This window comes from Ambystoma mexicanum, chromosome 3q, assembly GCF_040938575.1.
Source record: "Ambystoma mexicanum isolate Mex_15411 chromosome 3q, UKY_AmexF1_1, whole genome shotgun sequence".
NCBI lineage: Eukaryota > Metazoa > Chordata > Amphibia > Caudata > Ambystomatidae > Ambystoma > Ambystoma mexicanum.
The window spans coordinates 1,037,476,056-1,037,499,339 of record NC_090926.1 but is presented as its reverse complement, the minus strand read 5'-3'; the positions used below and the strand labels follow the sequence as shown (position 1 = coordinate 1,037,499,339).

Genomic DNA, 23,284 nt, shown 5'->3' with positions numbered 1-23,284 from the left:
TGATAGGGGCCAAGTTCCAAGCCAAAATAGGCCTCAGATCCCTCACACCTTCCACAATTCAAGCCCAGCTAGGTCCCACTAGAAAGAAAGTCTCAAAAGTGCAGAGCTTCGATCCTGCATAGGATTTTGACACATGGCCCTTCAATACCACCATTCCAGTAGTTCTACAATCTTGAAATGCTCTATTTGTCTCAAAAGCTTACTTAGATGATGCCTATATGAGAAGCACACGAGCACTGGAGAAGCATTTGCATAGGTATTGATAGCCATTTACCTGGGGCTGCCACACTAGTACTGCCTGGATATAAGATGGCAACATCTGGAAAATGGGGTGACAATCGAGGCTATTAAGGTCTGGCAAATGCCTGCCAAACACCAAGACACAAACCAGACGGTTGGCTTTGCCAGTGCTTGTTTTTAATATGTATTCAGGACAAGGAACAGATGCGAGACACAGAATGCTTATAAATCAAGTGGCTTTAGGCAAACCTGGTTAGTACATATTTATAACACCAATAGCTCAAGCAATAATTAAGTCATTAACTCAGAAGACAGCTGAGAAATAAAAACAGGTAGGCCTTTTAGAGCACAAAGTCTGATGTTACTGCATGACAGAGATCGCATGCAAATCAAAGGAGGGTGGGCTTTAGGTAGGGAGGGGCAGGTAGTGGGTGGAAATGGCAATAGGGATTATCCTCAACATGGGCAGTTAATGGACGGGTAAATAACCAAACAATGTCCACAAGCTACGATATGATATGGCATTTGTAACGCGCCTATACACAAGTGTTTCAAGGCTCGACGAGGCAGGGAGGGGGGAACAAGGGGAAGACAGACAACGATCCTACTAGGCCAGGTGACATTCAGACCGCGCAAATGCAGGGGTAGAGGAAGGGAAAAATGCAAGGGGGGGGTGCAGTACAAAGTAAGTAGAATAAAATAAATAAATAGTGCCAGCTGGCGGCAAGGTAAGTGCAGACAAGTGCTGGGAAGGGGGGGCTGTAGAGATACAGAGACAGTCCCGCAGTGCATGGGTTGCCAGGGAGGCAGTGGCAAGTGGAGAGTGGCTGGGCCCCGGACCGAGGTCGGTGAGAGTGGCCCAGTTGTAGATTCAGTGCAGTTTCAATGAAGAATTTAGCAGGGGAGAGAGAGAGAGAGAAAGCAGAAGCAAAGAGGAAGGTTTTGAGGTGCTTCCGGAACTGGAGATGGTTCTCCTCAAGCTGTGTGTCCTTCCTCACATCCCATCTCCCACCTATCTGTACTCCAACGCAATATGAACTATTCAGTGGCACTTTGTCCATGGACTGTATTAGGATGCAAGTAGTGCAAGATAAAGTCAACTGGAGCACAGCATCAAGGCAAACCTACTTCACTGAATTTTTTCGCAAATTCTAGGATTCTGCCTGCGATGTACTTTCTCTGCAGCATCTCAGCTGACTGCTGCCAGGTTGCCCACTATGCTCTGCAGAATTTTAGAGTTTAAGTTCTAGGTAGCATATGCAGCATGAACAATGTGCCTCCCATATGAATAATGGTGCGGTGCATGGTCCTAGCAACAGCTCTCAAGCCGTGTGATGCTGTGTAGACTGCCCTATCTAGTCCCAGTACCCAACTGAGGAAAAAAGGGGCATTCACCAAGTCATACATCCATATGTCCACCCATTCGGCAATATTCTGTCACACATAAAGCTATATTCATCAGCTATCCAACCACATATAACCACTAATCCAACCATATTCACCTACTCACACATTCATACAACCGTATTACCGCAACTCATCCATCCACCCATGCATTCATTTTGGCACCCTTTCTCCCAACCATATTCACCCACCCAGCCAATCATGAATTCACTCCCTCCCCCACCATTTATATTGACCAAATCACCCAGTCACATTCACCCGCTCATCCATATTTATTTGCTCATTCACCCAGCCAAAAAATAGCACCCCTTAGCAGTTGTAGCTGAGCCTATATAATGGAGACCTGTCAAAGCTTTGTTAAGGAGGGTTTTTTTTTACATGTCAATGCAGATTAAACTTTTTTTCTTTTTTAACTTTATTTATAGTGCTTGACATAACAGAAGAAAAAGAAAACAGCACTGACAGGAAATGTACATTACATTTTGGTTGTTAATATGAACTCTGCAGTGATTGAACCATAGTTCGTCATGAGCAATCACTTGGGCACATGTGGACCAACAGAAAAACAAAAAGGGATATAGGGAAAGGGGGTGGTGAGCTCTCAATCACATCTGATTTTGTTTGAGTTTATAACAAATAGTTATGGAAGGGGGCCATATATCTATAGGTTCGCAGTTCACAGGTTGCAGTGTGGACCATCGCTCCTCCATGTCGGATGCCAACGTAACAGCTTGCAGCCACTGCGCCACAGATGGGCAGGTGCAGCACTTGCAGCCACTGCGCCACAGATGGGCAGGTGGGGCGCAACCACATTACCAGCACACATCGGATTGCTAATATCATACATAGGACTCGCCAGTCTGTGAAAGCTGCGTTGTAGTAGTTCAAATTGATGGAACAAACAGTTGGACGGGATAGGTTCTATAGTGCAACTGAATATCTCTGACATGACAACACAAATCGCATTCCAGTATTCTCCCTGACTTGGGCAGCTCCAAAGCATGTGGAAATATCCTGCCCCATCTGTGTGGCATCTGGGGCACAGGGCTGAGTGAGTGCGAAAAAGAGATGTAGCCTTGCCCGCGGTGTAGTGGAATCTATGTAGTACTTTAAACTGTATTAGCCGAAATCTGGAGTTGAGGGATAATGCACGGGTCCGTAGGCACATGGATTCCCAGATGTCTTCAGTAATGTTTATGTCCAAGCACCTATCCCAGGCTCCCAGAGTCTCACCAGGGTTTTGCTGCTGCGGTCTTGCAGCAGATCATACAATCTGGCCACCCCTCCCCATGTAGATGGTCCTCTCATCATAGTATCTAACAGTGTCTCATTGGGTGGCTGCACTGGATCTCTGCCCATGGTTTTTTAGTAGCTTGGCGGAGCACAGCGTATTGTAGCCAACACAAGGGTTGTCTGCGTACAGACCCTGGCAAGTGTTGAAATGCAATAAAGGATTCCATGTTATACATATCACCTACAGCTACGTATACATCTGATGCCCATTGTCGCGCAGATATTTTGCTTATTCTGGGGAGTGGCGAGTAAAAATTCCACAATGGCAGACCCCTATGATATGGATGAGGGAACATTTTCCATATCTTGCCCCAAGCCAGTGCTGTCGTGACAACTGGATCGTTGACTTCAGGGTCCTTCCATTGCGGTGGAAGTATCAACGAGCCAACATTGCGAGGGCCAGTCACATGTCGTTCAATTTTGAGGTGTGGGTGCTGCAAGTCCTTGTCAAAACAGTAAGTTGCATAGTGTACCTGAGCGGAAACCCAGACTGTTTCAAAGTCTGGGGTGGCAAGGCCCCTCTGGGCACAGGGTCTTCCATTTTAGCCATACTGTGCCTGCATGCCACAGAAAATCATTAATTGCCACTTTTAGTAAATCATTGAATATTGCTCCTGGCCTCAGCGGTATTTTTAGAAAATAGTATAGTCGTTTTGGGAGCATGATAATTTTGTATGACATGCAACCCGCTGTTGTGAGTGGGAGTTTCGCCCCGACATGTAACTTGGCCATTAGTTGGGGTAAATAAACACCATCATTGCAGGTATAAAGGGGGAGGGAAATCTTGTGTCGTGTCACAATAACCCCCCCCAAGTATTTAATATCGTGTGGGGACCAGGTAAAACCCATGAGATCTGGCGCTGCGGTAGTTGCGTCAGTAAGTGGGAATAGTTCAATGTGGTACAGTTGACGCGTAGCCCAGACAGGAGAGGACATCTGGCATAATTGGCACCAGGTGTCTCACGGGATCACGTATGAATAACAGCGCGTCATCTGCGTACAATTAGATCATCTCTGGTTCGCCCGTAATGCTGACCCCTTTCTGTGCGTGCCTGCAGCAAATCGCGTCTGCTAATGGCTCCATCCCTATGGCGAATAGTAGGGGCGACAGCGGGCAACCTCGTTGTGGCCTACTGTGTATGTCAATGGGGGTCGAAAGAACTCGACTCTGGCAGTGAGCAACGTATATACCAGCTGTACCCACAATATGAACCCAGGCCCAAAGCTACAATGTTCTAATACCACCCACATAAATTGCCAGGACACTGAGTCAAAGGCGTTTTGTACATCCAGGGCTGCGGCAACCGCCTGTGCCTCCGGGTCAATCTACGCCAGGATATTAAAGAGGCGTTTCAGGTTGAGTGCCGTGGATCTGCCTGGGACAAAACCGGATTGCTCTGGGTGAATAATATGTCCCATATAAGGGGATAATCGTAATGCTAGTACCCTAGCAAATATTTTCAGAGTTTATGAGGGAAAGTGGACGATGGGAGCAACGTTGCTCAGGAGGTTTGCCTGGTTTAAGTAAAACTGACCACTGCTGCGCATAGTCTGGTAGTCTGGGGCAGAGGGGGGAAAGGGGAAGTATCCTAAAGCACAGGTTTCTGTCCATAGGGCGATTAATTTAGGGATGAGGCGGACTTGAAGTGCTTAAAAAACTCCACTGTGGGGCCCTCTGGGCCGGATGGAAGGGTGTCAATGGCTCGGGATAGCTCCTCAGGGGTTGTGGGGTGGTCAAGGTTTTCCCTGGCTTCTTCAGACAGTACTGGTGTGGTATGAACCAACGTCCCAGACGTGTCTTGTACAAATGGGATATGGTGATTACCCCTTGCTTGTCGCACCATCCTAGCCAGCAACTTGCCAGGGCGGTCGCCCTCCCCATTCTTTCTCGCCAGGTCTGGGTTATCCAGGAATTTCAATTCCCTATCTGCATGTGCCCAGAACCCAGAACCCATCAAGTTTTAATGTCTCCCAAAACAGTTCTGCTGGGTTGAGACGCATATGACTGCTCTAGCTGGCGCAGGTTGGCTTCACTGCTGTGAATGTCCCTTTGTATTGCTTTGAGTAGCCCTGATTCCATTGCTAGGGCTATGCCGCATATGTACACCTTGAAAGCTTCCCAGAGGGTTGTCAACAGTGCTAGTGTTTGTATCAAAGTATTTGTCAACTTGCCTCTCCATTTCAGCCACAAACACAGGGTGTAGTAGTGATTGTGGCTTAAATCTCCACTTGTTTCTTGTTTTCAGTGCTTCCCCTAGCAACAGTCTCAGTGTAACCAGGTAGTGGTCAGAGAATGTTCTGGGCAATATGTTTGTTTCACTAAGGTGACTCACAAGTGTGTCAGTAACCACCACATATCTATTCGGGAATTGGAGTCCTGCACCATGGAGTAGTAAGAATATTGACGTGATGTTGGATTAAGTACCCTCCAGGCGTCCACCACCCCCATTTCACACAGGCCTCTCTGTAACACACGGGCAGCTTTGGTCAGTCCATTAAAGTGTTAAAGTCTCCTCCCCACAGAATGGGCACTAAGGGGTATAGTGCCAACAGGTCTATTACTTCTGTGTAGAATTTGGGGTTGTCAATATTGGGCCCATACACATTTAACAGAATTATTTCCTGGCCCAACAGTACCCCACATAATAACACGTAGCGCCCCAGTGGGTCCAAGTATGCTTTTATGTGGGTATAAGGTATGGACTTATAGATAAGGGGCATGACCCCTCTGCATTGTCAGGGGTATTGACCCACGTTTGAGTCATTAAGCTGCAACAGTTGGTGCTGTGGGCTTAGAAAATCCAAGATGGCCGAAACGCACACGTTGCGCCAGAATCCAGGAGAACCGTGCAGTTTTGCGCACACCAAAATGGTCGCCTAACCTGCCACCCACCAGTGCGAGCGTGATGGACCGGAAGCGCCATGGGTAAAAGGTGGTGCCCAAGGAAAAACAGCAGGGCCGGTTAGCTCAAAAGCGCTTTTAAACCACCTTTGTTTCTCTGAAATGCAAGCTAAAAATGCCTATTTTAAACATTGCAAGATATTCAAAAATCTCAATGAGCACCAGCAGACATTTGGCAGAATGTAGTCTTGTGTGCATACAAAATCTGGAAAGATGAAGAGCCCTAAACAATGTTTATAACAAAACTGGCTGCGCTGTGGATGTCAGCAGCCTAAGTTAAATTGGACTGAAAGACACTAAAATCTAAATGTTTTAAATAAATGAGTGACCTACTGTTGAGTGTCACATAGTTTGCAACTGTTAAATGTCATAGTTTTGAACTTAGAATCAGCGTTCTAGCTGCATGTGTAAAAATTGTAAGTTTGTTTTGAATGAAGAAAAACTGGGAACAAAAGTGACATTTGGCTGAAGCCTGGCTTGAAGAGAGTGAATTCTGCCCGGCAACTACACCAGACAGGAGTTGAAACTTGCTCAGCCACTCTTCCCAGGCCTGGCTGCATTCTGCTGCCCCCACCAAAAGGAGATGACACCTCCCTGATTGAATCAGGGGAGGAGCACCTAGGACTGGAGGGAAACAGAACACTGAGCCTTCCTTGGCTCAGGCAAATGTTAAATTAGGGGGGGGGTCATAAATGGCTTCCTCTTGAGAGAAACTGGGAGGGGCAGTGCCTCTGTGAGTAACTTGAGTAGGAGGAAGTGGACAAGCCAGCAATACCACCATGTGCTTTGGGAAACCACACCCCTCTGGGCAAGAGCATAATTTTAAAAAGATGGATAATTCATAGTACGGACTTGTCAAAATTATATAATTAATATCATTATTCTTGTGATTTTTCTGTGCACATTTTAAGAGGTGTTAGGACTCTGTACCATGTTCTGAGGCAAAACCCCAAGAATTATGGAGATTGCAGACACGGGCTTCACGCTAGAAAAATGAAAATTTACTGGAAAATGTGTAGAAAGGCGGTGTACATCTGTGTCATGTTTGGTAAAAATCCAATATTGGAAAACCAACCAAAAAGCGCAAAATGTTGTCATTTCTTAATCCAAGCTCTTAGAAACATCAGAGTTGGAACAGAGACTACCTTATGTGATATCTGATATGTACATGTAATGTCAACGACGTGTGTATCTGGGAAACCTGTTAGTTATGCAAAATTCATTTTCTAAGTAAAGGCAAATGGGCATTTCTTTAATAGACTGTAAGACTGACTCACTCTGACTCACTGCTCCCTTCTCCCTTCTCAAATCAGGTCAAAGAGAAATCCTTGACCTATCAAATCGTGAGTGGGTTGGGCATAGAAAGTTAGCATCCACACCCATTTTCAAAAGACATAAAAAGAGCCACTGGAAGCCAGACAGGGACATTCATTTTCCATTTCTGCGGAGCATTTTGACGGACGACTTCACATTCAGACTCCAGAGATCCAGACTGACTCCAGAACTTTGAACCAAGAAGGCCTACTGCAAGCAAAAGTATTCTCAGCAGGCCTCAAAATCATTTGCAAATTATTCAAACAGCCGGGCTGAGCTTTTTGATTCTGGCCTAGAACCCTGTGCCAGACCCAGAAAGCGGCGCTATATCCAGAATCCACTTGATCCAGACCAGCAGAACCAGAGATCCGTGCAGTGCCGAGTGCTAGACCAGACCGCTGTATCCAGAACCGCAGACCAGACCGCTGTGAGCAGAACCAGTGCCCGATTGACCCGCTGAGCAGAGAGAACTGCAGCTAAACCTATTGACCAGATCCGTGACGAGGCCATTCCGTTTACATTTATAGTGTGAGTATCTCACCAGAACTGTGCAGAACCAATCTCTTAGTTTAAAATGATCTAATTCAAACTATTTTAACCTATTGAGAACTGCATCATAGGAATCGTGTGTTCATTCTGTCATTTCAAAGCTGCAAAACCGTCATCGGTCATTCTGAGCTTGACTTTTATTTTGAGAATCTACCTTCACAAAATCGTCCTCATCTCTTGAACCGTTAGTGATAGAAGCGAGATTTAACTTTTGTTTTAAAGCTGGAATTCGAATTCTAAGCTTTCCAACAAGCTCTGAAGGTCGCTTATGTGAACAGCTAGGCAAGAATGTCGTCGGACAGGTGTTTTATTAGGGTGTTGAGGTATTCATGGGGTAGTGTTCATATGTGAACAGCTATGTCGAATTTGTCAGGGGTATAGCTGTGTTCCAGTTGAGTGATGGTGTATAGTAGAGAGTAGGCGTAATGATGTGATATGATAGGATGGCTCATCTTATTGACACATGGACACACAGTGACAATGGGCTGGGCTAACGTTGACAGGAGGGGGAATACGGAAAATAGTAACAGCATTGGGATAAGAAAGCAGAGTGCACTGTAATACACGGGCACACATGATGACGAGAGGGTTGGGTAGTACATTGGGATAGATAGCAACATTACGGGAACAGGATGGCAGGGAGCTCTGTGACGCACAGCAATAAGGGGCGGGTTTACAGCGATAGGGGGGGCACATAGGGAAATACAATAACCGCATGGGGATCAAGAAAGCAGGGTACACAGAGACACATGTACGACGGGAACTAGAGGGTAGGATAATTCCATTCCATCTATTCAATTGATTCATCTAATCAATTCCTCCATCCATTTCTTCATTCGTTCATTCCGTTGACCCGTCTGTTCGCTCGATGCATCAATTTCTTCATCCATTCATTCCATCTATCTGATGCCATTTCATCTATCAATTCAACATACATACATTCCATCCATCAAATCCATATACATACATTCCGTTCATTCTACGTTCATCTATTCCACATGCGTCCATCCATAATAATCATGTTATCCATCCCATTTTTCTATCTCATCCATATTATCCATTTCATCCCTACTAGCGATTCCATCCATTTCCTGTATTCTATCCATTGTGTCCGTTCCATCCATTTCATCCCTTCAATCCATCCTATCTTTTGTGTCCATTCCTTGCCGTCCATCCCATCCATCATATCCATTGCGTCCATTCCATCCATCCTATCCATTGCGTCTATTCCATTCCATCCATCCATCCATCCATCCTATCCATTGCGTCCATCCTATCCATTGCGTCCATTCTATTCCGTCCATTCCATTGCGGCCTTTCCATCTATTCTATCCATTGTGTCTGTTCTATCCATTGCATCCATTCCATCCATTTCCTCCATTGCGTCCATTCCATTCCATCTATCCCATCCATTCTATCCATTGTGTCCATTCCATTCCATTCCAATTATTCCATCCATTCCGCTTGCTTCTATCTAGATGCGACTCAGGCTAACCAATCCCATCTAGGTGTGGCACACGCTAATAATCAGGATTCCAGCTAAATGTGGTACACACTAACATTCACAATTCCATTTAAGTGTGGCACATGCTATCTTTCACAATTCCATCTAAGTGTGGCGCTTGCTAACATTTCCCAATTTATCTAGATGCGACTCATACTATCTTTCACAATTACATCTAAGTGTGGCACTTTCTGATATTCATAATCCTATTTAGATGTGACTCTGGCCAACACTCCCAATCCCATCTAGGTGTGGCATATGCTAATAATCACAATTCCAGCTAAATGTGGTACATGCTAATATTCATAATACTATCTAAGTGTGACACACGCTGACAATCACAATTTCATCTAAGTATGGCACTTGCTGACATTCAACATCATATGATAATGATGCGTTATTTATATAGCGCCTTAATCCAAAGCGCTTTACAAAGCACATATTTTACATACAATATGACCCAACCGAAATTGGTACTCATTTATCGACCTCGGAAGGATGAAAGGCTATGTTGGCCTTGCCGGGATTCGAACCTGCGACCTGCAGATCACGCCGGATCAGAGCAGCAAGCGCTCAACCCACTGAGCCATTTTACCGGCTAATATCTTAGATGCGACGCAGGCTAATGTTCATGATCCCATCTCAGTTAGGCGCATGCTAACATTCACAATTCAATCTAGGTGTAGTACCTGTTAATCACTATACCAGCTAAATGTGGTACATGCTAACATTCAGAATTCTATCTAAGTGTGGCAAATGCTGATATTCACAATTCCCTCCAAGTGTGGCATTTTCTAAAATTCACAATTCCATCTGAGTCTGGTACAAGCTGATAATGACAGTTCTACCTGAATGCGACTCAGGCTAATTAATGTTTCACGATTCCATCCAAGTGTGGCACTTGCTAACGTTCACAATTATTGTGATGTCGTTCAATATACCATTGGAGTCACAGCGTTTTTATCGTATTACCCAGCCCTCGCATGTTCCAGCTCATAAAATATAACTACTCAGCTCCCTTTGGGTCAGTTTGTTATATAGTCACTGAGTTCCATTGCAGGATATATTAAATATTTCAGCAGAATCTCTGCCCAATAACTTTGCATGCCATCAGTAGAAACACACGTCAAGCACATTTTGCATAACTATCCCATAACTTCCATCCCCAACCCCCATTCCTCTCCCAATCAGAGGAGTGAACTTCCCATACCGAACAACCCAACATTTGCAACTTTGCATGGGGGACTGTTAGCTGACTACATCCCAGCATCAGCACAGCTAAGCATTACGTCTTCAGTACAGATTACGGGTGCATACTTTCCAAGTGTACAGTAACCAAGGTGGAAGATAGTAACATACTCTGCAGAGGTGGCGAAGTGCCACCACACAGGCATCCACTGCTTTCATCAGCATCTCAATTTGGATCCGTAAGCAAAAATATTGGGGGGGACAAGAGCATATTGACTGGGGTCACCCAGGGAAGTGTTTGTCTATATACCTCATGGCCTCCTCGGGCATGGTGAAGAAGTCCACTTTATTGCCATGTTCAATTCTCAGTTTGGCCGGGTAGAGCATAGCGTACTTCACGTTGAGGTCGCAGAGCCTTTTATTCGTCGCCATGAAGGATTTGCGTTCTTGTTGCACCAATATCAAAAAGTCTGAATATAGGTGGATCCGATTGGAGCCCAGCAGCAGTTCGCCCTTGGCTCTTCCGGCTTGCAGGGGCGTGTTTCTGTCCCGGTAGTTTAGCAGCCGGGTTATTATTCAATGAGATGGGGCTATGGGTTTGGGCTTAGGAGCAAGTGTGCGATGGGCCCATTCTATTGCAAGTTGTGGTGACAGTTTAGGGGCATCCAGCAATGACATTAGGGTTCCCTGCAAATATTCTTCCATTGTCGACCTCCAGCTATCCGATTATTTGCAGGTTATTGCGTCATGATATGGGTTCAAGGTCATTTTTCTTTTTGCCAATGGATAACACTTGTTTCAAGAGTGAGGCGATGTCTGCTCTTAGGGATATGACCTCATCTTCCGTAGTGCCAACACTAGTCTCCAATTACACGATACGCGCATCGGATTTCTCCATTCGTGATTTAATTGAGCCGATTGTGCTGCTCATGTCTTCTCATTTGGTGGGTATGGCAGTGAACCTGTCCCGCATGTACTCCATCATATGGTGAAGTTCACTGGGTTTGTGTTGTTCAGTCACACCACCAGTCTCCTCACCGGCGCCATCCGCCCCACTCCGGCACTTTAGGCACAGGCTTGGCGAACATGTTAATTGAGCTCTGTTTTTTCACAGCTACTTTAGTCACTGTATATTTGCTGGTCTGAGGCAGGAGCACAGTGTGCTAGTAGTAGGGGAGTGAGGGGGTCGGGGGGGGAAGAGGCCTGCAACGTAACTGCTGTAATATTTAGATAGGTATCTTGTAAGCTTTGCAGAGGTTCTGTAGCATGTAGTTGCTGTGCACCGAAGTGAGGTTTGGTCACTGCCACAGGGGTCTGCCAGACGAGTTTAGTGACGTGTGCAGAAGGAGAGGGTGCTGTTATTCACTTGAAGACTGCCTTATTGTTACCCACAAGCCTATCGTGATGTGAAGTAGTTGGTATGTGGAGGCAGCGTAGCGCAGTGTGCACCGAGGGACAAGGAGTGGTTGTGTCACTATGGAGTCAAGCAGTTCACTAGTTGGTGTGAGACAGTTGCCATGGCTGGGAAGCCAGGGCAGCGGCAACTCTTTTCAGCCGCGGCCCTCCAAGGTTGGTTTTCTAAGCAGCAGTGTAGAGGCTAGCAATCCCGCGGCTTTTGGGTCACCATCGCTGGTGGGCCGGCACCCCCCCCGCACTCCTATCACAGCACGTCCCATGCAAGATAGCTTTGGGCGGCGTGTCCCCAGTCAGTCATGCCAGGCAACAGATTTCCCCACTCACATTTGCCGCTGGTACAATCAGTGCCGACAATGATCTTACTGAACGCAGCGCAACACCGGAGGGGCTGCCAGTTTCGGGAGTAGCAGGGGGAGCAGTCCGGAAGGAGCATCCATGTGGGGGTTGCCGGGAGGTAGCGCCACCAGTATCCGGTTGCCTTGCAAAGATTGTTGTGCGGTGCCTTTACACACAGTGGTTGTATGCTGCAGGAAGAGGGCGGGGCGCGCGGGTCAGTCGCCTCATGCCGTCAGTCCCTATGAGTGTCGAGGGTCACAGAGGCGCTGTGCGAGGATCAATCGGGGTCAGGCTCGGCTATTAGCCATGTAGATGTACCTCGGGCTGGGAAGCTCTTATTTATTCTGTATCACACCCTGGAAAGCAGGATATTCGGCACGATGTAATGCCGGGCTGCAGATCTCCTCACTCAGACGGCCATCTTCATCAAAGGAAATGAGAATCAAATCTAAATTTACACCCGAACTGATACCAGAAAATCTAATAGATGCCTTCTACAAATCAGTGACTAAGGACTTGAATGAGGAATTCGATGCAAAAAACAAGAGGAAGAATATTGACAATCTGTTGCAAACAGAAAGAAAAGCACTTCAAGATTTACAGCAAGATCCTAATTTGACCATCAAGGCAGCTGATAAAGGTGGAAAAATAGTAATAATGAACCGGGAAGATTACATAACAATGGCTTGCAATCATCTAACAACACCCCAATGCTATATAAAATTACTATCAAATCCAAAAGTGGAAATCGTCAAGGAACTTAGAGAAGCAATCCCAGACTGGCACCGTAAGGGACTGCAGACAGATGAGGAGAAACAGGCACTGGAAATTAAACATCCTATATTACCAACAATATATTTTCTACCAAAAGTCCACAAAACCTTTGACCTTATTCCGGAAGGGAGACCTATTTTGAGTGGAATAGGCTGGGCCACTGTCAATATGGCAGAGTACATTGATCACATTCTCAGACCCAGAGTCAATGCAACCAAATCATTTCTCAAAGACACAACAGCAATTATTAACAAACTAATAGAAGTGGAATGGCAACCAGAATACATCTTGGCCACATGGGACGTCACAGCATTATATACATCAATCAAATATGAGACAGCTTTAGAGGCTATAGACTACACTTTTTCCCAGGACACAGCATCCAATTACCAATCCACACAGATGCTTAAAGAAATGCTGCTTCCAACATTGAAAAATAAGGTCTTTCTTTTTAACAAGGAATTCTACAGGCAAACCCGTGGCGTAGCTATGGGTGTGAAATATGCCCCAGCCTTGGCAAATCTTACAATGGCCATGTATGAAGACAAACATATATATATTCAGATGGAGATTATGAAGACAGAGTTGTTCTATGGAAACAATACATAGATGATGTTTTTCTCATCTGGAAGGGAACCGACAACCAACTCCAAGCATTTAGACAAAGAGCCAATCAGAATTCTTTCGGAATACAATTTACTGGCACCTCCAGCACATCAGAGGTCAATTTTGTGATAGAGGAATACCAAGTGATGACTAAAACTTATAGGAAAGCAACAGAGGCAAACTCGACCCTGTTCTCAACAAGTTGTCACTACAATTCAGTAATCAAAAACATCCCTAAAGGGGAGTTCATTCGAGCTCGAAGGAACTGTTTTATAGGAAAGCAACAGAGGCAAACTCGACCCTGTTCTCGACAAGTTGTCACTACAATTCAGTAATCAAAAACATCCCTAAAGGGGAGTTCATTTGAGCTCGAAGGAACTGTTTGGCAAAAGCAACCTTTGATGAAGAATGCAAATTGCTCTCAAATCGCTTTTTAGCCCGGGGATATGCTAGAAAAACTATTATAAAAGCACGAGAATAAGCAAACAAAATAAACAGAGAAAACACACTTATGAGCAGCAAACAAACCAGTGGGCAGCCTGAATGAATAAGATTTATTACAACATATTGTGCCAACAATGCTACGTTGCGAAAAATGTTGAAAAAGAATTGGGACCTTTTGAAACTAGATCCTCATATTAAAGATTTTATTGAAGACAGACCAACAGTGACATTTACAAGAGCAAAAACTTTGAAGAATATTCTGAGTCCGTCAATGTTACCAGAACTAAAACATGTAGAAAATAGCTCATGGCTACCACAGCTACCTATAGGATTCAAGAAATGCGGCTCATGTTCTATGTGTCAATATGCAAGGGACAATACAGAAGTGTTTGAAGACTCATTTGGCACTAAACATACCATTACGGACATCATTAACTGTAAAACAACATTTGTAATTTATGCAATAATCTGCCAGTGCAAAAAAATGTATATTGGAAGTACTATTCGAGAGATGCGAATAAGAATCAGGGAACATATCTCAAGCATTGGAAGTCAAAATGCCAACCTATCGCTGGCATCCCACTGGCAACAGAATCACCAACTAAGCAGTAAACAAGACATCCGATTCTTGGGCCTAAAAAAAGTGAGTCTAGGACCCAGAGGAGTAAACCAAGAATTGAAACTGAGACAAGAAGAATCAAAACTAATTTGCCGATTTCGGACAGTAGAACGAGGACTTAACTTGGACAACGAAATGTCTTCTTTCTTATGTAATTAGAACATGTTCCAATGCCCATAAAGGAACCATGGGGAACACTGATAATAGTGTGAATTATGTGTTTGTAATCATCTTGCAGCGCTTTAAAGTTCGCATCTACCTCTCTTTTTTAAATTCACAAGTACAATTAGAGAGCTTTCCCCGGATTATTGAAAAAGAACAGCTATGATCCCGAAAAATTCAAGTTAAAATTGGTTTTGACACCATATCGGTTTTTTGTAAATATGAGAACTACAATTCAAGTTGGACTATTAGTATGTATTTTGAGGCCCCCTCTTTTTTCATTAATGAGTTCGAAAAATTAGGAACATAAAATTAGGAGAACAAAGTTCACACAATTCCTACAAAATAAATACTTATTTTACTTATAGTTTGTGCTCTTAATATGCACCATAATTCGTACTATACTGTAAACATGAATGTAATGTAGTTTAGTACACTAATTAGAACGAATTTCGGCAGGTACAAAACAATTGGGGATGAATCAATGTAGTTAATCAATATTAAGTAGTATTTGCCCAAAAGATGGTGTCCATAATGGAAAGCGAGAAGGGACCAACACGGTCGTCCGGGTAACAGTAACCACAACAATATAGCCCTCCATTTTGGATCTGCTTACGAACGCGGACAGTTTTGTACGGGGCAGACAAAATGATCAATAGAGCTAAGGTATGCGAAACACCACGTCTGAGCCGCAGCCCATATGGCACTTTTAACTATTACACTGCAGGCGGCATACTATTCTGAAGAACGTGATGGGAAAGCGCATCCGTGTTTATTTAATGTTTCCCTCGAACTAGCCTGATGTCCGATGTGTAGACTGATTAACCTAGCAGAGCTCACGGGCACACTGCAACAATATCAACTAACGAAATGACAAGACTTTCCATAGAATATATAGCGGAAGGCATTTAACCGTAAACTATCATGTGCATCATACATGCGCTTTTGAAAACACAAAAATCACAGCATTGCATTAATAACAGTAACTTAAACATTAGCTAAAGTAATTAAGAGCAAAATAACAGAATGTAACCTAATTCAGAATAACTAAATCACCAGACAGCAGATAAAGATGTATGGAATCTTATTACCACAAGTTTATTTGACAGGCAGGGATTGATCCCATGACTGAAAGGCGACGTTCCAAATTTACAAAACACTACCATTGGGTAAGAACGTTTTTATAAACACTTCAATATATATGACATGAATCAATAGAACATTATAATCATTATACTCCTTTTGTTGATTTCTCTCCCACCTTTTCATCTGTATTTTTCAACATGTGGTATGTTTTCATCCTAACCAATCCTTCCCTATCCCCCTCCTTGTTTTCTGTGTTCATATGCAATCTACTTATCAAAATGGTGATATAATTGTGTTTGATTGTTATTATGTGTCAATGATGATGCTTTAACATTCAGCACTTATTTGAAAAAGGCGGCTGAGTCCGTTGAAACACGTGTTTAAAAAGGAACGCGGACAGTTTCGTACGGTGCAGACAAAATGCTCAATAGAGGCAGGGATTGATCCCATGACATATTTAAACATGCTGAAAGGCGGCGTTCCAAATTTACAAAACACTACCATTGGCCCCGATTTGAAAAAGGCAGCTGAGTCAGTTGAAACACGTGTTATCGTAAAAGGGCACCTGTTCACATAAATATAGTACTTTATAATCATAATCCTACTGAGTGGAGATCTTATTTGTTTTTAAACTGTGGCGCATGAATACAAGAGGTGTAACTTTAACCATACTATTCTTTCTTTGAAAACAGAGTAGAGGAGCCAATATTTCTCCTTAGTTACCCTACACATGCGACAAATCTATTGCTTTAATGAGGGCGCTGAGGTCTAATCCCATAAGTGTCCACTGAAAAGGTTCCTCAATCAAATGTACCCCTTCTGAAGAAGGCTTATTAAAACTGACTGTTAAATGAATTGATGGTTGTTTGATCAAGAGACCTTGAGTGTGGGTGTTTGTTTGGATGCTTGTCACTGTGAATCTCTGTGTGGCTCCCCTGCTGCTCACATTGACTACACAGGTGCAAGTATCAACTCTGCACAGGTGAGGCCCTGCACAAGACCCTCCTGGGTTCCTTATTTATTTTTATTTTTTTAAAGATTGAGAGGCCCGGTGTACCTCCTAGTACCGGCGCCGACGTGGTTCTTTCTCCCCGTTCCCCCCTCCCTCCTCCCAGACAGCCCCGGCCCTTGGTTGGCCTAGAAGCTGTGTGTACAACGGCCTAGAGCCCTCACTCGCCGTGCAGACGCCATTCCATCAGGCGCTGCACATGTGAGTGAGGCCCTGCACAAGACCCTCCTGGGTTGCTTATTTATTTATTTTTTAAAGATTGAGAGCCCCGGTGTACCTGCTGGTACCGGCGTCCACGTGGTTCTTTCTCCCCGTTCCCCTTTCGCTTCCCATTCCTCCCCTCCTGCCTCCCAGACCACCCCTCACCTCGATTGGCTCACTCTACACTATTAAAGCCATCTCCCCAGGGCAGCCCTCTACCCGGCAGCCCCTGCGGCGAAGGGCCCAAAGGCCAAGGGCGGCTCCAACAGAGGCGGCTCCACAAAGTGTCTGCAGGTGTCCGCAGGGGAAGCCAAGGAAGGCAGCAGACACCAACAAAACTGAGTGGGCATGGGTGGGGTGTAGAGCAATTACTCTACTCCAGAAAGCCCCTGTCACTCTACCTTTCCTTCCATAGCGTAGACTGCCATACACTTTAATAATACATACTTAGGAAGACGTGTGACCACTGTAAATGGATTGTAAATGTTGCCTTGTGATGCATATGCTAGTGCCACACATGTAGGGAACTGAACTTTAGCTTGCGTCGCATCTAGATAGAAATTTGACTGTTAGCATGTGCCACACTCGTTTGGAATTCTGTAGCTTGCGTCGCATCTTGATAGAAATGTGATTCTTAACATGCACAAAACTTAGAATTCTAAACCATGGCTTGCGTCGCATCTAGATGGAAGTGTGACTGTTAGCATGTGCCTCACTCAGGATTCTTAACTTTGGCTTGCGTTGCATCAGATAGAAATGCAAATGTCAACAAGTACCGCACCTAGATGGAATCCCATAAATGCAATGGACAGCAATGCCAACTAACCAACCAACAATTCCATCCCTCTGCATACACCTCTCAAACTCTAACCAAACACAAACACAAGCCTAAAACGCAGCAATCCGCACAAACTTCACAACAATGCAACAACAAAACAAACCACACAGACTTGCAGAACAGCACACGACTACGGACCATAAAACACCACAAGCCCAGCCAACGGACCCAGCGGGCTGAGGCTGCCAACAGCACATCACTGCTCTCTTACACGTTTCCAGCTTACTCCAACTAACCCACCCCCTCTACTCCCCTTTTTCAGAGCCGCCAGAGCGCCAGGGGACCACTTCGGTACCGTGCACGAACATTAACATATTTGCAAATGTCATTTATTTGTGAAAGGTTGTGAATTCTGAATTTAACGAACTGATTTCTGTTAGATATTCAAGTATTCATTGATTGTGTAACAAGATTGAGATGAAACGGTTATATGAATGTTTTAATTTTGTTAGAGAATGTTTTCCTCCTATGTTATTTTAAGTAGTGCTTATTGCAGATAGCGAAAGGTGTGAGATTAAAGCCAAACGCTAAATACATTATTTTATTTTTTTTAGCAAAAAAGTGCCATGCGTCAAAGAATTGGCTATTCAAATACATGGTAATTAATTAAAACAATGACCTTTTTGAATATGGTTTGTTTAACTAAATTGCACAGGGTTGCCGTAACAAATATCCAGCTCTGGCTTTACGTGAACAAAAGTGCATTCTGGGACATGTAGTCTCGGATACCTTCAACTGAAGCAAATAGACAAACAAACCAGAATAGGGCGCTTTAAAAAAAGATAGATCTGTGCGCCATCCATAGTTGTGTAATACAACACTTGACCAGCTAGATAAGGCACTCTCCCAGGAAGCTTTTCAGCAGGAAGCGCAATTACTTCAGAGAAAACGATCCACCCGCACCCAAACCCTCTGCTGAAGTCCATTGAAATCAAACGTATACAGCAGAAACACTTGGACACACCGCAATTATGGTTAAAGACACGCACCTGGACTTATGTGTTAGTTTCTCCTACGGAGCCGTAAACAATCATTAAGCGGTTTACAGATTTTATAATGATGAACGGAGGTTCAGACCCTCTAGTTCCCATCAGAGAAAAGGACCCTAGCAACGCTCCGCCTCCTCCTCGTCACGTGAGTTCCACGTTACGCTCTGGCCACGTACATCGCTGTTTCTTAAGCTAACTCTTGAGGATCGGTCTGCTCTGCCTCCTTCTGTACCTCGTGATGATTACTCGAGCGGGAAGCGGTCCTACCTCAGTGGCTAAAGGGCCCCTGCATTCCTTTCAGATTGATTACAGGGCGGGTGATGTAGGTGTTTCTGTGCCAATGTGCAATAAACCAGTTTACGTTCTGGCACTTGGACTATTTTCTTAGACGGGGTGGGGGGCAGATGACGATGTGTCTATTCAGCGTTTTGGGAGGGAGGTATTCGAATTGTGGAAATTGGAAGATTGTTGCATTTCTCCTGTTAAGAGGGCAGATTTGGTATTTGTGGTTCTGTGCAAAAGGCACTTGTCATACATGCCAATCCTCCCAATTAAGGCGCGAGAGTCCCGATTTTCAATTACAAATAGTACTAATTTTTACTTTCTCCCATAGCTCTCAACCATTTATGTTGCAAGGGTGGGTGAAATCACCCGATTTTGTTTTTGGCGGCTGAGACGTCCATTGGAATGAATGGGCGTGCAGGAGGCTTGGCGGGTGAGTCAGCCCTTTACAAGGGGGTTGACACCCGCCAAAAGCGTGTGAGTTGAGAGCTATGTTCTCCAACCTAAAATAATTTCAACACCAATGCAATCCTATGGGAGAATTAATTTCTCCCGCATTCTGTAACGGAATCTCCCACTCAGGTGCTTCCGAATGTTGGCATGTATGACTTATGGTCCTGTGTAGAGGCACAATTTGTCTACAGCTCTTAACCTTTCGAATCCAAGGGGGGGTGAAAACTTTGTTTTGAGCCGGTGGGCGTTAATTGAAGGTAATGAACAGATAATGAGCTTAGCGGGTGAGTGAACACTGTCATACATGCCAACATTCCGACGTACCTGGGAGGGAGATTTCATAAAAGAAATCGGGAGACAACAATTTTCCCATAGGAACGCATTGGGAAAATAATTATTTTAGGCGGGAGAACATGCAAAATAGCAATATTTTTCACTGTAAAATCGTGTGTCTCTCTCCTAAATCGGGAGGGTTGGCATGTATGCACTGTTCCTGGCAGGCATACTTGCCAACCCTACCGATTTAGGCGGTAGGCTACGGCTTTTTAAGCCCTCCTACCGATTTCGGTGTTTAATCCTACTACTAATTAAGGTCTCACTGTCTGTCATGTTTCTTTATGGCTACCCAGGCGCTGGTGTCTCAAAGTGAGATCAGACACAGCTAGTAGCTTAAACTGCAGATAAGAAAGAGTTAAAGCTGTCATTTCATCTGGGTAGACTACGCCGACCACGCGTCTAGAAACACCCCTGAGACTTGTGCAAAAAAGGCAAACTTTCAGGAGCAACAGACAGCGCTCCCCACTGAAATTCAAAGTAATCCTGTTCCTGCTACTGAGCCGAGTGAGCAGCCACAGGATGCGCCTGGGCTGAGGCTGTAATCGTGCAACACTGAGGAAGCACCTCGGCCCCTGGAAAAAGCAAGGATGCCTGGACGCGTGCTTGGGAAGCCCAAATGAGACAGCCGAACCCTTGATTAGAGGCAACCAAAAGTGCAACAGAGAAGCTCGCAACGGTGCGGCTGCCGACATAAAACTTCTGCCTCTGTTTAAAGTGTTTTGTATTCTGAAAGTTGTTGTGGCAAACGCGACTTTAAATAAAGCTGTGGAGTGGACTGGAACTGCTGAAATCAGTTGTACTAGACCCCAGAGGTGCACAGTCATGTGCGGACTGCAGTGCTCTGCAAGTTGTACACTTTACAGTCCAGGGTGACTGGCGAGCCCCTTCCTGCACCTTAACACTGTGAACAAGAAAGCAAACATAGCTGGCATAGACAGGTAGTACAGCAAGCAAGGTTCACTCCCCTTCGCTTTACCTGACCCCTTCTCTCTCCTTTCTTTACCTCTCTGTTTCCACTCCCTCTTTCTTTACCTTCGACCTGCCTCTTCTCTTTTCTTGCCCCCTCTCACCATTGTTTCATCCCCCGTCCCTCCCTCCGGCAGCGTCTGTTTAGCATGCCTCTTATTTGCAAACCAAAACAGTAGTAACATGATTCAAGCAAACTGGGGGGCGCGCCCTGTCATAAAAACACACAACTGTCACTTTGTCAGTACGGTTCGGTTGAGATTTTACAATTTTTTAAAAGCGCCTTAGTTTAGCCTGATTTCCTAGCCAGTATATTAACGATATGATATTATGTGGCTCGTTTAACAGTGCGTGCCTGTACATACTGTTTCTAGGCGCGACAAGACAAGGGAGGGAAGACAGAGGGAACAAAACAATACAATCTTAAAAGGCCTTGTGTCATTCAGATCGTGCAATTGCGGGGGGAGGAGGAAGGGGAGAGTGCAAGAACCGGTAAGTGCCTGGGGGGGGAGGGTGTTATTACTCCTCGATACATGTGTGGGGGAGCATTATCTAGCTACACTTATTGTAAAGTGTTAGCTAAAAATGTAGATCTCAGGGACAGTGCATAACCAAATAAATACATGTATAATGCCATTTATTTAGGAGTTTTCCATAGTGCTGTACGTCATCTTGCAATCGTTTCTGGGTGCTGAGCGTGGTAAAAAAATCATAAAAAGCATAGGAAAGCAAATCAGTTATGCTGCTGGAACAGCACCGTTTCGACAGCTGTGTTACCACGAGCTTCCTGAAGTAGAAGGTTGGGCTGAGCCTCCATATTTTGATCATTTTAATGGCCATGGGGGATCAAATTTGGAAAAAGCACAGCCTCTCAACATGCACATCATGGTCCCAGGTGTTGGGCACGGCATTAACAGTCCATTAATATTAGGTGCGGAATATCCACTTGCTCGTCTTTCATGATGATGCTCAGAGTGGATGTGTGCCATTAATGTGTTTAAACAGACTTAAAACAGCTCATATGCTGGTCCTGTTTGAGCGCTGTGGTGCTGCCAGCTCAGGTAATACTATACTAGATTGTGGTTAACATAACAGGAATTGTCCTCTACCAGAGCAACTTTCCTGGCCATTTGCAGAGCACAGTACCTTAGATATCTTTTGGTTACTCTGGCCAGGGGGCCAGCTTGCACGTGCTCTGGGCCTTTGTTTTAATTAATCACGCCGCTTCAGGTAATAATGGGACAGAATGACTTTCTGCAGACTGCCTCTGCTTACCCGGATTGCACCATTCATTAATACGGGCCGGGGCCAGGATATTTACCGGCTCGTCCTGTCTGGCTCCGGTGCTGGCCGGCATGCTCAGCACAGCATGCCAGTTAAGTTCTTCTGCCCGGGCTGCCTGGCTCATGCAGGTCACAGTCAAAGACCAATTTTGGGAATGCAAGTGTGTAGTACCATGAAGGAGAGACACCTCGGAAGGCACTGCTTTAGGTCTGTTTGGGAAGGCACATGTTGACTTTGCTCGCTGTACAGTGAAGAAGGAAAAGTTTTAGGACATTTCCTTGGTAAATGGTTGCCACCTGATCGTCCACGTCCGACTGCATGTTGAAGAAATGTATAATCCCCTGTATGTAGTCCATCCGGGTTATGGACTAAAGGATAGAGCAATATATTTGTTTCTATATTAATTCTGTTCTAGGGATTGCCTTACAAGCTGCATTTGCAGAAGCCCGTGCGGCCATCACTTCCCCTGGGGCATAGAAGTGTTATCACTTTGTTGACTTTTCACACCGATTTCCTCCACTGTAGGCACTTGGTGGCACAGAAGGGTTTACAACTTTTCTGTGTGTATTTCCTGTTTCAGCTCCCTGGCCATCTCGTGATAACCATTATGTTGAACTTTCCTGTGATCTCTTCAAGGCCATATGTCACTTAGACCATTTCCTGTGATGTCATAAGGTCAAGTTAACGTGACATAATTTCCTGTGATGTCATTATGCTAATGACTATTTTTGAAACTTTGAGATTCCCTACAGATTTTTGGTCACAAAATGTTGGCATGTATGTGGCAGGTGACACCTGCCAAAAGCGTGTGTTGAGAGGTGTGTGGCAGAGGGGGTTTTGTGAATTTGTCATGTGCAGCAGAGGGGTCAGATCTCTTGTTCACAGAGTGTGAAGTTTGTTGTACTACATATGGGGCTTTGACCTGTGCATTGGGTCTGTGAAGATTTGTCCTGTGCAGAGAGGTGTGTGGGGTTACCCTTCACAGGGGTGGTTATTTGTGGATTTGTACGGTGCAGCAGAAGGGTGGAGTGTTGCTTGACCTAGACAGGGCTAAAGGTTTAAGTATTTGTCCTTTGCAGAGGGACTTGT

General features: G+C 44.8%; 1 protein-coding gene across 2 annotated transcripts in view; it reads right to left on the bottom strand.

Moving 5' to 3' along the window:
• Positions 1-19,121, bottom strand: part of CANT1 (calcium activated nucleotidase 1) — a 132,218-nt gene extending 113,097 nt beyond the window's left edge. Inside the window, exon 1 of one of the 2 annotated variants that reach the window (XM_069655224.1) lies at positions 18,875-19,121. The gene's annotated coding sequence lies outside the window, so the exon portion shown is untranslated. The remainder of the gene's footprint in view (positions 1-18,874) is intronic. The other variant, XM_069655223.1, reaches the window with a different exon arrangement.
• Positions 19,122-23,284: the final 4,163 nt, after the last annotated feature.